Source organism: Macaca nemestrina, chromosome 4, assembly GCF_043159975.1.
Source record: "Macaca nemestrina isolate mMacNem1 chromosome 4, mMacNem.hap1, whole genome shotgun sequence".
Taxonomy (NCBI): Eukaryota; Metazoa; Chordata; class Mammalia; order Primates; family Cercopithecidae; genus Macaca; species Macaca nemestrina.
The window spans coordinates 175,123,852-175,139,122 of record NC_092128.1 but is presented as its reverse complement, the minus strand read 5'-3'; the positions used below and the strand labels follow the sequence as shown (position 1 = coordinate 175,139,122).

At 47.6% G+C, this 15,271-nt stretch overlaps 1 protein-coding gene across 1 annotated transcript in view; it reads left to right on the top strand.

Moving 5' to 3' along the window:
* LOC105472729 (MIS18 kinetochore protein A) overlaps positions 1 to 14,458 on the top strand; it is a 252,915-nt gene extending 238,457 nt beyond the window's left edge. The window contains exon 6 of the transcript XR_011622791.1: positions 13,468 to 14,458. The gene's annotated coding sequence lies outside the window, so the exon portion shown is untranslated. The remainder of the gene's footprint in view (positions 1 to 13,467) is intronic.
* Positions 14,459 to 15,271: the final 813 nt, after the last annotated feature.

Genomic DNA, 15,271 nt, shown 5'->3' with positions numbered 1-15,271 from the left:
GTGTCAATTCTGGATCTTTCCCACTTTCTCACGTGGGCATTTAGCGCTATGAATTTCCCTCTTAACACTGTGTTCCAGAGATTCTAATATGTCGTCTCTTTGTTCTCATTGGTTTCAAAGGACTTCTTTGTTTTTTCCCTAATTTCATTATTTACCCAGTAGTCATTCAGGAGCAGGTTGTTTAATTTCCATGCAGTTGTGCAATTTTGAGTGAGTTTCTTAATCCTGAGTTATAATTTGATTGCATTGTGGTCTGAGAGACTGTTATGATTTCCGTTCTTTTGCATTTCCTGAGAAGTGTTTTACTTCCAATTATGTGGTTAATTTTAGAATACGTGCTATGTGGCGCTGAGAAGAATGTATATTCTGTTGATTTGGGGTGGAGAATTCTGTAGATGTCTATTAGGTCAGCTTGGTCCCGAGCTAAGTTCAAGTCCAGAATATCCTTGTTAATTTTCTGTCTCGTTGATCTGTCTAATATTGACAGTGGGGTGGTAAAGTCTCCTACTATTATTGTGTGGGAGAGTAAGTCTTTTTGTATGTCTCTAAGAACTTGTTTTATGAATCTGGGTGTTCCTGTATTGGGTGCATTTATATTTAAGATAGTTAGCTCTTCTTGTTGCATTCATCCCTTTACCTTTGAAAACTGGCACAAAAGGATGCCCTCTCGCCCGAGCCCTGCTATTCATTTTCCCTGGCACACAGCCCCTCATGCTCAGGCTTGGACTGCTACATCTCGGTTCCCAGCCTCCCCGCGAAATCAACCCTTTCTCCTGATGTTGTCATTGGGCCAGTTCAGGTTCTTGACTTCGCTGCTTAAGAGATTTTGAGAGCGAGTCAAAAGTGAAAGTGAGTAGTTTATTGCAAAGTGAAAAGCACACTCTGATAGCTGGGTCAGAGTGGGCTGCTCGAGATAATGAGACAGCGCCCACTGACACCAGGGAAGCTCCCTTTATGGGAGTCTTACATGATTATTCATGAAGGGGTGGGAATGGGCACTGTTGTTAAGCATGCTGTGGGAGGTCTCCTGGATGCCCATGCACTATTGCTGTGCACGCTAGCACATACATCCCATGTCTCATTAGCACCTTAAATCTCTACCCAGGGGTGTGTGTTTTAGCATTAAAATGAGCATGGTTCAGCTTAAGGACATTGGTCGTGAACTTGTGCACCTGCACGGGCTGGGGGATTTTCCCTTTTGCCTGTGCTCCTCTCTGCTCCAGGATGTCCTAACCACGAGCCCCAGATGCAGTTTGTGCTCTGTCAGGTGGTTTGTTCTCTCCATCAGTTTGGCAAGTTTCCTGTTTCTTTTCAAGGAAGGCTATGACCACCCTCTCCAACCTACCTCCTGACGCTCTGTCTTCCAGCTGCCCTAGTCACTAGGAGAGCAAAGCCTTTCCTCTAAACCTAACTGGATGCATCTCCCATACTCCAGAGTCCTTGCCCTGTGGGCCTACGAACTCCAACCAGACACCCGGGAGGTCTGGTCACTTTCTCACTCCTGTTGCCCAGTGACAGGCCCAGAATTTGTATAAAGGAAAGTCTTGGGGGCAACATCTCATTGGAAGCAGGCCTTGAAGCCATTGATTCACTATGATGGAGAAAATGTTGGTGGTTCATATCAAAGAAAGCTGGGGGAAGGGTGAAGACGGGTGCTAAGCCCCTTCCCAAGCTGCCCTTGGTGCTGTTATTGTGCGCTCTGCTACCCACCACCCCTAGACCGGGAGAAACTTAGGGCTGTGATGCCACATCACTTTGGAAACCCTAGCTCCTAACTCAGGCCAGGCTCCCAGTAAGCAAAGACATGAAGGATGAATGGATCTCAGAATTGCATTGGCGTCCAGGCAAATGTGAAGAGAAGGAAATTGTCCTCATATTCATGCACGTCCTTATATTCCAAACTATAGTCCATCCTAAAGCTCTGAGATTCATTGCCATAGACGCCAACTCTAGGCCCTGCGGCCCACTAGGTATCGCTGGATTCTCAGAAGACATTTTATGTCACACAAATCTACTGCATGCGCAAAAGCACTTCAATCACTCCCATTCCAACTAGACAGGAATTGTTCTCAAGCCACTCATATCTTCTGCCACAGAGAATCTTTTCTGAAGCTTTCTTTATAAAATAAGATTTAAACTCTCCTGTGTCTTTGGGGTGTACGTGTAGGGGGAGAATGGGAAGGCACACGAGAAATGGTCGTGGATAAGAGCGTGATTTGACCAGGAATACTTCAGTGATGAAGCATCACGTGTCAGAGGGTCAGGGACATTTTGCTGAGTTATTTCAGTATGCATTCAGCCTCTCTGAGCTGAGACTAAATTTGCAGGACAGATCCAGTCAAAAGCCCAGAGTAAAGTGCAGACTCTCAAAATGTGAGCAGGACACATTTAGCTTCTTTATGAGGGCTATTGCTAAAGCTCGATCACGTCAAGCAATCAATTTTGAATTATCCACTCTAATCTAATTAAATAAACTTATGTAGCTTGCAAGATACCCTGTTAGGTACTAGGGAGGGATGCTGAAGTCCCTGCCCTTGAAGGACTCATAACTGGGTTGAGAGTGAGATGCCCCACAGCAAGCTCTAATGCAAGACAAATTAAGCAAAAAAAGGGCACCCCTGGGAATTACTAGAAGCATACAGATGACCCAGGTGGACTTCATGGAGGTGGTGGTACTTGAGCTGACCTCTGAAGGAAGGTGAGATCATGCTCAGGTGAAGGTGTGGTGGAGAATGCTGCAGATAGAACCAGCCTGTGAAGTAAGGACCCATGCCGATGGATGTTCCATTGTGAAGGTGCAAGATGGGCGGGTCAATTGTTTGGGGAGGGAGGGTGGAAAAGAAAGGCATCATCAGGTGATGTTAAGGGGACATCTGCAAAAGGGCAGGCATGGGTGGCCCAAAGGGGTCCAGCAATTCTTGTGTGTGTGTGTCATGTGGGCCCTGGAGAGGACGAGAGAGAATGCTGGTCCCCCATCCTCCAAGGTGGATGTAACAGCCTTCAGCATCTTACATCTGTGCTCACTTTCTTTTCTCTATTCCTTAACCTAACAGAGGGCCCCTCCTTTATCTTCCCAAGCCCATTTAGCATCTGATGTGCAGACTGTAATAAGAAAAACCCAGAATCATATAGAAAAACCTTGGCCGGGCGCGGTGGCTCAAGCCTGTAATCCCAGCACTTTGGGAGGCCGAGACGGGCGGATCACGAGGTCAGGAGATCGAGACCATCCTGGCTAACACAGTGAAACCCTGTCTCTACTAAAAATACAAAAACTTAGCCGGGCGAGGTGGCAGGCGCCTGTAGTCCCAGCTACTCGGGAGGCTGAGGCAGGAGAATGGTGTGAACCCGGGAGGCGGAGCTTGCAGTGAGCTGAGATCCGGCCACTGCACTCCAGCCTGGGTGACAGAGCGAGACTCCGTCTCAAAAAAAAAAAAAAAAAAGAAAAAAAAAAGAAAAACCTTCCCCAAACTAGGAGGGAGCCAAGAGACCACAGAATGACTCGGACACGTCCAGCTTACATGTGAGGCTCTCCTGGATGGCAGCAGAATAGCTTTAGAGATCTGCATTACCTCCCATCCTTAAGCTAATTTTCTGGATTTTTGCCCACTGTGTGTATAATGGGACTGTTTTCCTTGATGGATTCTCAGATACACTACAGGATGTTTGGGTTATCAGGGATGTCTGCTCTTTGGCTAGGCATGATGGCTTTGGCTCATCACCTGGCCTTCAGGGTTCAGGTAGTGGACATACACCCTTAAGTGTAACCTGGAGGGGGGATTGCCACACTGCACAGACAGGCATGGGGTAACCTGGCTGTTGGCTTTGCCCAGTACTAGCTTGGTGACATTAGGAACCTACTTTCTCTGTCTGAGTCAACTTCCTCGTGTGTCTGTCAGTGAAGGCAATACCTGCTTCCCGGGACTGTTGTGAGTGTTAAATGAAGTAATGTACATAAGGGGACAAATAGTATAGACACAATAAATGGTGGCTACCATTATATCAGCCTGCGCACACACCAACCACGGGCAGAACAACCTAACACACAACCGACCAGACAAGGGACCGTCACTCAACAGCTCTATACCAATGCAAGCGTCCACAGTGCTTGATCCAAGCACTTGAAGCATAACCAGTGGTTTCTTTGTGTAGCCTGGCTGTTAATGCTGATGTTGGCCTCTGGGCTTTGGCAAACGCTTTTGGTCAAAGCATGAATTGACTCGGCAAGCATAATGAACTGCTCACATGCTGAGGCAGAACCCACTCATCCCTTTATCAGTCTATTCTTGACACAATGTACTTTACTATGACATTATCAAAAGCAGCCTTAACTTGGCTTTCTCATAGAAAGCAACTTCCCACCTCCAAAAAAGGCAATTTCTGTGACTGCAAAGAGCAGAGTATGTTTTATGGGTGGTACGCAATGGATGAAAGAGGGTCAGGAAGACCTAAGCTTGGGACATGGTGTGGCAGACACCATTAGCTGAATCATCAGCAGTAATTCCATTTAATTTCCTGCAAAAATAAAAACTAAAAAATGGACTTTGCAGGTAAGTGGGTGAGCATATGAAAACACTGTGCCCTAGAGAATGAGTCATGATTGGCCAAGCCTATCTTGCAATCACTTTCCGTTTGGTTAGTGATTGGTCTGGAAGTGAGCATGTGGCACCTTGCTGGCCAATGAGAAATAGGATGAGTCTGCTGGGGACTTTCTGGGAATGATACTTCATTCCCAATCAAGAGTGAGGCTCAGTAAGGACCCCTTTTAGGCACGTACTTTCTGTCTTCTATCCTGTCACTTGTGGGACATTCCCAGTCCCATATTGCAAGCTCACAAAGAACAGGGATAATGTCTTAGTCACACTTTTACCTCTCCAGTTCCTGGTTCAGGTAAGATGTTTAAATATTGAATTATCACACGGGTATTTGATACATATTTGTTGTTTGAACAAAATTGCTCTAATAGCAATGGTTCTCAACCATGTGTGGTTCCCCACCTCCACCACCCCTGGGGACATTTGACAATATCTGGAGACATTTTTGGTTGTCATGAGTGGTTGGGTATAGTGGGTGCTACTGGTGTCTAGTAGGTAGAGGCCAGGGATGCAGCTCAACATCTTACAAGGCACAGAACAGGCCCACTCCAAAGAATGATCAAATCCAGAATGTCAATATGCCAACGTTGAAAATTCCTGCTCTAGACAACCAAATAGGAATGCATTCTCTAGATTCTTTTTGGTAAGGCTGAAATAAATGTTTGAAATTTTTTAAGGGTAGAATTGTAAGATACTAGACCCAGAGTCATCTTAGCTGATTAACAAACATACGTGAACTGTTCTCTGTCAGTAGGGAAGACCCTGCGTAGTTAGTCTATGCTTCCTCAACACACCGGCAGCATCTCATGGCAAGAAGCTCCAAGGTGATTCTTCAATAAAGAGGTAGGTATAGCTGGGTCCTCCCAACCAACCTTAGGGTCGTGTTCTGTAGCTTACAGGTGCAGTGAGTCATGGTAGCCACACTTCTGGGTCACGTAAGGGGGATGTCTACTTAGAGGGACAGTGGGAACTAAAATCTTTCCCTTCATTACTCAGAAGAATGACCTCCTAACCAACAAAGTGCAGCCTGTGAGGAACACGCCTCATGTGGCCTTTGAGGCAGGGAGGGCCCAGAAGAACACATTGGGGTGACTGTCTCTGGCAAAGGCTATGTGGCAGGGCCTCCCACAGGGTTGGGCAGTGACTTGGAGGCTGCTTAAAGAAGATCAGAAGATGGCTAGTCCGGTCATGCTGAACAGGATGGAGGCCCAGCCCCCACCAGTGGACAGAGTCCTCCCTGGGGCCTGAGGATGACGGGTCTGATCGCCTGCCCCTCCCAGGCTCTCACCCCACCCACCTTGTATGGCAGTTTGTTTTCTTTTCACCCCCAGAAAAGCAACCTCTGCTGTTTCTTCTGCCTGATTTCACCGTCTTGGGTGATTAGTGAGCCTCTACCTGGCCCTTCTGGAAAATGCAACCCTGGCCTGCACAATACCAGCAGAATTCCTTCTGGTAGCATGGTTTCTGCGCGTTGCCTCTCTCCTCTCCCACCGGTTGGCCAGTGCAAGTCTAGCTCACAAGCAGGGTACTTGCACACATCATGAGCACGGCGGGGCTGTCTCTTCTCACACGTGTTGAATCCTCACTTTTAGTTCCAGGAGCACTTTGGCCAACAAAGATTGTCTCTGGATTGCCATTTTCCTCGCTAAGTCTGGGACCTCCCGGGATGAAGATGAGATGAAGGACGAAGAGGGTGCAGGGGTTCTCACCCTGCCCGAGCGGACAGGAAAACACACTCCCTCTCGAGAAGGCCCCAGGGGCTCCTGGGCTGTCTGGTGAGTTTCCATTTAGGATTTTAGAAACAGATGCTGGGCTTGGGTAAGAGTCTGGAATAGCCGAGGTCCATCTTAACAGCCTTCACCTCTCCCTGTCTCCTCCCAGGTCTGGGGCCCACTGCTTCCATGCTACAGGCGCTGCTCCTGTCTGAGATGCAGGGGACCTAATAAATGCCTGCAAACTGAGGCACCGATGACGTCATGCTACCTTTTCAGGGATTTAAAAAGCAGCAAGAGGCCTCTAAAAATGCTATCCTAGACTCTGTCATCAGAGTGGAAACAGTTTTGTTCTGGGTCTTGGGAAATGCTCCCTAATTATTCCATTCTCTGGGTTCTCTGTTCATCAAACCTCCAGCTTCCCTTCACACACCCTAACCTCCCACACACAAAATGGGGAACTCCAACATCTGTAGTGTCAGACAGGCTGAGGCCTTCCCAGTACGTCTGGGGGCGGGGGGCGGGGGGAGAAGGGAAACAATCGTTAGGAGTATCTTTCCAACAATTCTGCTTCAGCTGCACGTGACACTGAGCAGTGCTTACCCCTGCGAGGAGGAAAGTGCATGAGGGAGAAACCTCTTTGTTCCCTGGGGCCCAGTGGCCACCAGCACCGGCAGCGGTTTTGACCCCATGCTGGAGCCCATCATGTCCAGAAGGGCCAGTTCGTGAAACCTCTGTGGCTATCATCCAAGCACTATGGACCAAAGGTACACATGCATGCGTGCACACCCCACAGGTGGCTAGCACTACGGGCAACACAGCAGAATGGGAAGAAAGGGATAATCTGAATGAGTGACTCGGAAGAACCTCGTGCAATTTAGCAGCTTTCTCTCTCCAGATATTACTCTGGATCACCCACAGAAGGGACAAGAAGGGGCAAGTTCTCTCTAGCTACAAGGGGCTTAGTTGTATAGCTGATGGAGGGGAGGGTGTTTGGGCTCATGAAGGCCTGGGCTTTCAAACCCTTTCCCTGGGAATATGGTCCTCTGGATATGCTATGATAAATGGTCATGCCGGTGATTTCCATCTATCCTCCTGCCTTCGGCACTAAGCCCTGCAAGGTGGACCTGACCCACCTAAGCTGCATCACAACCTCCCTCCACTCTGGCTTCCAGTGGTAGGCACCAGCGCAGTGAGAGGGAGCAGAGGAGGGATAAGGGAGAGAGCTCCAGATATTTATTTTCCCAGCTCCTTTTCTGTTGAGTTGCTTAAAGTTCGCTGTGTCAAGCCAGCAGATGACACAGCTCTCTTCAGATAGCCCTTGCTGTTCTGCTGCCCTCTTTGATTGGGGGTAACCGCTTCCTGTCTTTGCCCCTCCAAGAAAGGGGTGTGTATTAGTCCATTTGCCCTGCTACAAAGAAATACCTGAGGCTGGGTCATTTATAAAGAAAAGAGGTTTATTTGGCTCATGGTTCTGCAGGCTGTAGAGGAAACAGTGCTGGCATCTGCTTCTGGCAAGGGGCTCAGGAAGACTGCGATCATAGTGGAAGGTGAAGGGGAGCCAGTGTCTCTCATGGCGAGAGAGGGAGCAAGAGAGAGGGAGAGGAGATGCCACACTGTTTTAAACAACCAGATATCTTGTGAACTCATAGAGTGAGAACTCACTTTACCACTGTGAAGACAGCGCCAAGTTACTCATGAGGGATCACCCCCATGACCCAAATACCTCCCAGTAGACTCCACCTCCAACATTGGGGATCACATTGCAGGTGAGATTTGGAGGGAACAAACATCCAAACAGTATCAGGGTGGTAACAGCACTCGGCTCTTGCTGGCCCCCAGGCTTCTGCACTGTCTTTTGTGGTTTCTCTAAACCAGTCCACATCTTTGTCAACACGTTGTTTTTTGTTTGTTTTTTGCAAACATCCCTCAGTTTGACTATGCCCATGACAGGACCCAGATAGAGTGGACCTGGATAGAGTGGGCCCAGATAGAGTGGACCTGGATAGAGTGGGCCCAGATAGAGTGGACCTGGATGGAGTGGACCTGAATGGAGTGGATCTGGATGGAGTGGACCTGGATAGAGTGGACCCAGAGAGAGTGGATCTGGGTGAAGTGGACCTGGATGAAGTGGACCCAGATGGAGTGGACCCAGATGGAGTGGATCTGGATGAAGTGGATCTGGATGGAGTTCGCTTGGATGGAGTGGATCTGGATACAGTGGATCTGGATGGAGCAGACCTGGATGGAGTGGACCCAGATGGAGTGGACCTGGATGGAGTGGACCCAGATGGAGTGGACCCGGATGGAGTGGACCCAGATGGAGTGGATCTGGATGAAGTAGATCTGGATGGAGTTCGCCTGGATGGAGTGGATCTGGATACAGTGGATCTGGATGGAGCAGACCTGGATGGAGTGGACCCAGATGGAGTGGACCTGGATGGAGTGGACCCAGATGGAGTGGACTCGGATGGAGTGGACCCAGATGGAGTGGATCTGGATGAAGTAGATCTGGATGGAGTTCGCCTGGATGGAGTGGATCTGGATACAGTGGATCTGGATGGAGCAGACCTGGATGGAGTGGACCCAGATGGAGTGGACCTGGATGGAGTGGACCCAGATGGAGTGGACCCGGATGGAGTGGACCCAGATGGAGTGGATCTGGATGAAGTAGATCTGGATGGAGTTCGCCTGGATGGAGTGGATCTGGATACAGTGGATCTGGATGGAGCAGACCTGGATGGAGTGGACCCAGATGGAGTGGACCTGGATGGAGTGGACCTGGATGGAGTTCACCTGGATGAAGTGGACCTGGATGGAGGGGACTCAGATGGAGTGGACCGGATGGAGTGAATTCAGATGAAGTGAATCTGGATGGAGTGCACCTGGGTGGAGCACACTTGGATGGACTGGACCTAAATAGAGTGGATCTGGCCACACCCATTTCAGAACCTGCCCCAGTGTGTATCCTTTTAACAGGCAGAGGTAGAACTCAGACTTCTTCCACGTGAAGCAGGAATCTTCTGCCCCTTATTCTCTAGTTGTAGAGGAAGGGGAAAGATGTTAAAGAGAGAATGGCAAAGTCCATTAAAATATTACATTTCACTCCTTTGAGAGTATCTTCCTAACAATTCTGTGTCCTTGAAGTTACCACTTCCCCAGAAAACATTGTCTTTCTGTCCTCACTGGGGTGGAGGCTCCTAAGGGCAGAGATGTTTGTGTTGTTCATTTCTATGTCTCAAGTGCTTAGTACAGTACCTGGTGCATAGTGGGTATGGGGTGTGTGGGGGGTGTGTGTGTGTGTGTGGTGTGTATGAGAGAGAGAGGGGAGGGGAGAGAGAAGAGGAGAAGGAGCAGGAGGAGGAGGAGAGAAACAGACGGGTTGATGAATGGATAGATAGATGATATAGTTGGCCCTTGGATAATGCAGAGGTTAGGAATGCTGACCCTCATGTAGTGGAAAACCCCAGTATAGATTTTGACTCCCCCAAAACTTAACTTCTAATAGCCTACTGTTGACCGGAAGCCCTGCCAATAACACAAACCGTTGATTAACACGTACATAACAGTTGTATGTTATATGTATTATATCCTGTATTCTTACGATACATAAACTATTGAAAAGAAAATGTTATTAATACAATCATGAGAAAGAGAAACTATATTTACTATTGATTAAGTGGAAGTGGGGCATCATAAAGGTCTTCATCGTAATTGTCTTCGGGTTATGTGGGCTGAGAAGGAGGAGGAAGAGGAGGGGTTGGTGTTGCTGTCTCGGGGGTGGTAGAGGCAGAAGGAAATGCATGTAGAAGTGGACCTGCACAATTCAAATCATGCCATTCAAGGGTCAACTGTGCATGTAATCAGACCTGTCCCTTAGGCTGAGGGGAGGTTTGAGGTATTTCAGAGCTCCAACATCTCACAAAACGTGAGAGTCAGAGCAAACCTGAGACATGTAAATCTAAAGGGATGGGGCCAGTGCTGCCAGGGAGACCAGCCTGCTCCATGCGGCCCCTGGTCAGTTATGGGGGTGGCCAGCCTGGGCTGAGAGATGTGAGAAAAGGGAGGTCACTGACCCTGTGGCCAGGCAGCCAGGTTGAGTCCCTTGGCTGGTTCTCAAACTCTGGGTGCAGAGCAGACACCTTAGGGAGAGGGTCTTATTTAAAATGTTGACGCCCATGATCCACCTGCAAACAGTCTGAACTGGTCTAGGGTGGGCCCAGGACCTGCATTGAAACAAACATCCCTGTGTTGTTTAGAAGCAGGTGGTCCCTGGACCATATCTCGAGAAACGTGGCCCTAGAGGACAGAGAAAACTGTTTTGCCAGGTGGGGACCCCAGAAAAAGTGCTCTCCTCCAGGTAGTTGCAAAGAGCTAAGAGGGGTCTGCATGTGAGCCCACCTGGGAAAACCACCCAGCCCTAAGGGCACCTGAAGATGGGCACTGTCACTTGGAGGCATAATCCCAGGTACAGCTGTGCAGAGCGATGGGCATGGATGGAAAGGAAGCAGAGTGGCTACAAGTTAAGGGAGTGGGGCTCCCTGCTGTCCCAGGATCTCATCAGTGCCTGGCTCGTGGTCAGCCCCTGGCAAGAGTCTGTTAAATGACTGTGGCCCATGAGGAGGGATGACTGATGATTTAGTAAAACCCACATATTTTAATTTGTTTTAGAAATTTTCAGCCTTGACTGCCTCTTGAAACCTCCTGGGGAGTGTTAAAAGTCTTGTTGCTTGAGTTCCAACCCTAGAGATTCCAATTTAATTGGTCTAGGGTATGGCCTGGGCATGGTTTTTGTTTTGTTTTGTTTTGAAAGCTCCCTCGTGTATCTTATGTGTAGTCAAACTGAGAACCACTGCTTTAGCTGTCGGTGAACTTGTATGTATGAAGTTGGGCTGTATAAAATTGGCCTACAAAAATGGCAATTTTGTATGGTTGCACTTGATACTGCCCTTGACGGGTTGGCTTTGCTTCTCTTTAATTCATTTCTGTGTTCGGTTGTTTAAGTAAAAACACCTGAAGCCAAACAAAGCCCAGGTGTCTCTGATTTGCAACACTGAACGAGATATATCTGAAGATGAGCTGGTCCCAGCTCAGGCAGGGCAGGGAAACACTCCCTCCTGGGAGCAATGACCCCGTCATTAGAGGCTTTGAGATGCCTACTCTTCACTGGGGCCAAACCACAGACCTGTTCTGTGCCTGAGAGCAGACAAAAGGTGTCACTATGAACCTGGTTTCCTAATTCACCTTCTAACGTAGGAAAGCCTTAACTGGATGCATGTGCAAAATGCTCTGAAATCCAAGACGGTAAGTGCTCTGCCAAACATTTTCACTTTTTCATTGACAACTGGAAATCTGGCCCCAGTGGGGACCCATGCGAGACAAATAGGAAGAAGGGAAGGGGATGATGGAGAAGGAGAAGTCCCAAAATTAGTCATAAGGGAAACACTAAGCTTCATTCTTTTTCATCCCCTTCCTGTCTGTCTCTTGCTTGGAAAGATGCAGTGTGGGAGCTATCCATCCACAGGACTCTCACTTCTGACACCAACTGCAAAGTTCAAGGGAAGACAGTACCTATCCTGAGGCTCCATAATTCACTAGAAGATCTCACAGAGTTCACTGAAAGCTGTTATCCTCACGGATATGATTTATTCCCAGAAAAGGATACAGAGTCAGCCAAGGGAAGAGGAGCATAGGGTGAAACCCAAGAGAGTTCCCAGTGTGGAGCTTCCATTAACCTCTCCCATGGAGCTGACAGTGTCACTCTCCCAGCATGGGCGTGTGACAATATGCACAGACTGTTGCCAACCACGGAGGGTCTCCTGAGCCTTGATGTCTAGAGTGTTGAATGGGACTCCATCACTTAAACTTGGTTGGTTACCCACGTGGCTGATCTCAGTCTCCAGCCCCTCCAGAAATCAACAAATATCACATGGCCCTAATCCCCACCCTGTATCACATTTTTGGTGTTGCTGAAAACTTCCAGGCAAATAAAGACACACCATGACATGAAATCTCAAGGGCTTAGAGATCATCTCCCAGGAGCCAATAGCAAAAGCCAGATCTCTCTTTGAGCAAGGTTCAAAGTTTTACTATACAGAAGGTGAAATTTCTCTCTCCCTTCAGGGAAGTCTCATCCAGTTCTCTTCACTGAGCCTCACTCATCTGGACATACTCAATTCCTCAGCCTATTTGTATTTTTTAGATCAGATCCAACCTCCAAACCCTAATCTAGGTAAGCCCTGGGTCTTTGGCACCCACCGGTGATTTGGGCAGAGACTGATGCGAACCGCAATGTGTGCTCTCTGTCAAAACCTTCCGTGCAGGTGATGTCTAGATACCTTAAGTATAAGCCAACTCTAATTCACTTCTTTTTTTGTAAATTTGTCACCTTCACTAAAGTGAAGTTACGACATGAATTTGTCATATTAATTGAGGATATTCAATTCTGCAATAGGAGACAGGAAAACAAATGGGTTGTATAAAACTGAAAAGGTGAAGTGCAGAGAATGAGTAAGCAAGTAGCTTGTAAGATGAGCAGAAGCCATAAAAGATGTCAAGTACAGATAATAAGTTAGTGACATGTAAGAGATGTGTGAGTTTTTAAAAAGAATGGAGTAGCAAGAGCAATTCTAGATAGAAAAGGATGGAAAAGGATGGAAAGATCAAGTTATAAGGCAAGGGGTCAAGCAACTCTAAGCTGATGGTTTTGTTATCTTTTACTGGCCACCCATTGGTAACAGTATGTCCCATTCGAGACTCACATGCTCTGCCCAAGGAACACAGATAAGATCCATAACTGTTCAGTGAAATAGTTGGCAAACTACAGGAGTACCCCTTTATCCACAAGAGATACGTTCCCTGGTCCCCAGTAGATGTGTAAACCGCAGATAGTACTGAACCTGATCACCATCAGCCAAGACACGTGTGTGTTCATGTCTTCCACCCACAAATTTAATATATTTTTCATTTTAACTGAGTTCTGTTGTCATGCACTGTGGCCATAATGTTTGCAGTTTAAGGTGAAACAGCAAGACTAGCACCCACTTCTTTTTCTTTCTTCACAATTTCATGGATGGAAGATTCATCTTTACCATAGATCTTAGCAACCTCAGCCTATGATCTTTCTCTTATTAAGTCAAGAACTTTCACTTTTTCACTTATAGGAAACATTTCACGGCTTCTCTTTGGCATATCTGAACTGCCAGCATCACTACTCATGCTTTGGGGCATTATGAAGTCAAATAAAGGTGATCTGAAGGCAAGCTCTGCAATACGTCAGGGGATCTGATAATCGAGATGACCCCTAAGCATCTACAGCGTGGAGACGCTGGAAAAAGAAGGATTCACATCTCAGGTGGGATGGAGCTGAACTTTGCAAGATTTCATCACACTAATCAGAATGGTACATGATTTAAGACATATATTGTTTATTTCTGGAATTTTCCATTCAATATTTCATTTCTGTTCAATACTTTCAGACCATGGGTAAATGGAACTGCAAAAAGGAAAACCTCAGATAAAGGGGTAACTACTGTGCTGCTGTGACCAGGAGTAACTGCTCCTGCATCTCTCCCATAAAACAAGCAAGTATTGACTGCAGGCACCTCTGCCTGCTGAGCCACTGCTCAACATTCCTTGGGGGATGTGATGCAGACAGCAGAGAAATAGGATGCGTGAACTCATCATGTAACTCTGGATTGAGGTGGGTGGTCTTTCCACCCCATTTTCACACTATACTCAGTGTGGCTACCTGTGATGGTTAATACCGAGTGTCGACTTGATCAGACTGAAGGATGCAAAGTACTGATCCTGCGTGTGTCTGTGAGGGGTGTTGCCAAAGGAGATTAACATTTGAGTCAGTGGGCTGGGAAAGGCAGACCCACCCTCAATCTGAGTGGGCACCATCTAATCAGCCGCCAGCATGGCCAGGATATAAAGCAGACAGAAGAATGTGAAAAGACTATACTGGCTTAGCCCCCCAGCCTCCATCTTTCTCCTGTGTTGGATGCTTCCTGCCCTCAAACATCAGATTCCAAGTTCTTCAGCTTTGGGACTCTGACTGGCTTCCTCCTCAGCTTGCAGCTGGTCTGTTGTGGGAACTTGTGATTGTGTGAGTTAATACTACTTAATAAACTCCCCTTTATATATATCTCTCTCTATCCTATTAGTTCTGCCCTCTAGAGAAACCTGACTAATACACTACCTAACCCATCCCTATCCCCTTGCTTCTTGTCGTGAGTTTCGTGTTGATTTAATAAGCCATGAGATTTGAGCATCTTTTTTTTTTTTTTTTTTTTTTTGAGACAGAGTCTTGCTCTGTCGCCCAGGCTGGAGTGCAGTGGCCGGATCTCAGCTCACTGCAAGCTCCGCCTCCCGGGTTCACACCATTCTCCTGCCTCAGCCTCCTGAGTAGCTGGGACTATAGGCGCCCACCACCTCGCCCGGCTAGTTTTTTGTATTTTTTAGTAGAGACAGGATTTCACCGTGTTAGCCAGGATGGTCTCGATCTCCTGACCTCGTGACCCACCTGTCTCGGCCTCCCAAAGTGCTGGGATTACAGGCTTGAGCCACCGTGCCTGGCCGAGATTTGAGCATCTTAATTGGGCCTCTGTACTTTCTGTTTGGAGACCACCAGAATTGTTTTCAGGGTGATATACTTGGAGGCTACCACCGAATCATGATATTTCCTACAGGATGACAGCAAGAATTGAGTGTTACAATCAATTTTAAAAGCAAACTTGACATCCACTTCTGGGATGAACCCAGCTATTGTGACCTTTAAGGAGGAGAAGAGGAAGGTGTGGGCAGGGCTCCCTGAGGCTCCCGCAGTAGCATCTGCTTCCTCACAGACCCAAAAGGAGACTGAACGTTCATGCAAACGTTGAGCCAGAGACAACCCTTGGCCTTAGCAATTCCTAAGCAAAAGGAAGATTTAGAATGCCAGAATCTGATTCCTTAGTTTGCTTA